The sequence below is a fragment of the Melitaea cinxia genome, chromosome 22 (genome assembly GCF_905220565.1).
Source record: "Melitaea cinxia chromosome 22, ilMelCinx1.1, whole genome shotgun sequence".
NCBI classification, from domain to species: Eukaryota; Metazoa; Arthropoda; class Insecta; order Lepidoptera; family Nymphalidae; genus Melitaea; species Melitaea cinxia.
The window spans coordinates 7,966,834-7,969,677 of NC_059415.1; the positions used below are offsets into that span (position 1 = coordinate 7,966,834).

The 2,844-nt window shown below is 32.5% G+C and overlaps 1 non-coding gene and 1 pseudogene across 1 annotated transcript; one reads left to right on the forward strand and one right to left on the reverse strand.

Annotated features, from left to right (window-relative positions):
• The first annotated feature begins 2,258 nt into the window (after positions 1–2,258).
• On the forward strand, positions 2,259–2,452 carry LOC123664799 (annotated as a pseudogene).
• A 273-nt stretch (positions 2,453–2,725) lies between these two features.
• LOC123664837 lies at positions 2,726–2,844 on the reverse strand. Its single transcript, XR_006744942.1, has one exon. It is a non-coding gene; the product is annotated as a 5S ribosomal RNA (ribosomal RNA).

Here is a 2,844-nt window from a genome sequence, read left to right on the forward strand (position 1 = left end):
CAGATTTTGATAATTGAGGAAAAAATATAGCAGTAAAAAATTCGTCAGTTATTAAGTTAAATATAATAATAATAAAAAAAAAAAAAAAAATTGAATATAATATAATAAAGTTTTTTTTTTAATGTGTTTATTGTTTAAAATGTAGTTGTGGTGTACAATAAAGTATAAATAAATAAATAAATAAAAGTAATTAAAATAAATTTACAGAAATATAATTGTTTTACGCTTACACTTATATAGTGTTTTAAAAGTACTTACTTTTGAAACTTGCCTGAAAATTTTAATTTTGCATTACTAATATTAACCAATGGCAAGACTATCACACTCGTCCATAAACATCTAGCAACACAAAAATCTTCAGTAATTCAGAGCAAAGACGTATTTCTATAAAGCTATTGGGGAACCGCTTTGAAAAGTATTAAAAGCTTTAGCCTAGATAGATGAAGGAACCGTCGGAACACAAAACGCTCACATATTTTGGATGAAAAGAAAAAGGAAAAAGATAGGACGAAGATGAGTAATCAATATTTAGGTATGATAACTTAGGAATAGTTTTAGGTATTGATAACTTAGGAATAGTTTTAGGAAAAGGGAAATGATCTATATTAAACATAATGAGTAAATACTGAAATTCAATTGAAAAAGAGCTATATAGCAAGTTAAATAAAATAAAAATAGGCAAATAATCGTCGAATTTCCGTTACCTTACCTTTCGGTAAATACAATTAGAAATTACTTTGTAGATAGTTACTAAGCTCTCTCGAGATAAAGACAAAAATCCACTGAAACAAAATAGATTATCCTTGACTGAGATTTATGTTGAACAAATATACGTAATCCTATTTACTTAGGGCTCTAATTCAACGGACTTCAGACGGATTTTCTGAAATCACTGCGAGCCGTTTTACTATCCACTCGTTTTATATAACGCTTATCATCTTCTGACTAACGAATCTCAACTTTATTACCCGATGATAAAACTCGTTTTCGACTGAAGTGATGAATCTGGAGATTATAATATATGGGCAATTTGAAAATATTAATTTTAAGCCTTAATTTGCATTAAGTAAAGTTTAAATTTAAATGTGCGAATATAAAGTGCGTTTAATGGAACGAAATTCGAGATACGTTATTTAATAAAGTATGGCTTATTTACATTTTATATTTAAGGAATGAGTTCTGTAGTTAAGAAGAAATAAGCTACAAACGCACTGCTTTTTATAGTTAGTTTTAGTAGTTAGTAGTAGTTACAGCGATTGTTAGTAAAAGAAAACAGGCCAGGTGTGCATTAGACTCGCGCACGAAGGGTTCCGTACCATTGACAAGGTAAAATATTTAAACAAAAATTTTCTGTCTAAATGTTTTTATTTTTTTTATTTTTTTTTATTTATTATTAAAGTAAATATACAATTGAGTGTTTTGTGAATATTTCAAGTAGGCACTTGAAATATTATAATATATACAGTGACTACCTGTTACCATTTATTGATGTCGAGCAAAAATAGGCAAAAAATGCGTTTTATGTATGGGAGCCTCCCTTAAATATTTATATTATTTTAAGTATTTGTTGTTATAGCGGCAACAGAAATACATAATTTGTGAAAATTTCAACTGTATTGCGGTTCTTGAGATACACCTGGTGACAGACAGACGGATGGACGAACGGACGGACGGAGAGACAGCGAAGTCTTAGTAATAGGATCAAGTTTTTACCCTTTAGGTACGGAACACTAAAAAAAAACTATGTATTTATATAGTATCTATAATTACTTATGTATTACTAGTTGTGCGCGCGATTTCTTCCGCGTGGAATTAAAAAAATATATTGTTCAGTTCTCAGAGTTACAAAATAAATAAATTTTTAAAATAAAAGTAGCCTTAGTTACTCCTTATTACATCAGCTATCTGCCAGTGAAAGTCCCTCAAAATCGATCCAGTCGTTTTAAAAATAAACCGGAACAAACAGACAGACAGGCAGACAGACTGACGGACAAAAATTGTAAAAAATGCTCTTTTGGTATATGTGCCGTGTATATATCCACGCCAATTTTATTTATTTTTAGTATAGATGTCTACAGAATACAAACAGAAGATAATAATGCGACTTTTCATTGTTCAACCATTTCTACTGCTGGCCGAAGTGAGTGATGTCGGTAAATTTTAAATGTTAGTTAATTTTGAAACGTCCGAACTTTATCAATTCTGAGAGCGAGATGTTTTCGCCCGGATGTACAAAACGGTGACGAGCGTAAAGCAAAGCATTTACCTGGCGTAGGGGACACCGTGGTCATGAAGGCGGTTTCCCTCAGAGCGAGGCTCCTCCATTGGGCTGGGCGGGGTTGACCTCTGTGATTATCCCTAATAATAAATGAAATGAAAATCCCTAATAATAAATGCGGATAACTCGGACGCGTAATTTTTGGTAGTGGGGACTGCGTACGCGCTGTCCCCCATAAAGAAAAGCAAATTGAACTCCATCAAATTAGAAAAAAAAAAAATGCATTTTGAGCCATATCACTAACCAGCGATTTGTTCCAAGAAACCAATATAGAGGAGACAATGTCCAAATTATTTTACCGGTACGGAAAAAAGAATTTCAATACCAATATAAACCTAGCTTATCTTTGTTTTCTTTCTGTTGAGATTCTGTAAATATTTACATAAATTATGTATGACGAATGTTAATTTAGCTTTACATCACATGTGCAATAGAAAAACAACAAAAAGCCAACGTCACGCGGTGTTCCCAGGCGGTCACCCATCCAAGTACTGACCGCGCCCGACGTTGCTTAACTTCGGTGATCGGACGAGAACCGGTGTATTCAACGTGGTATGGACGTTGGC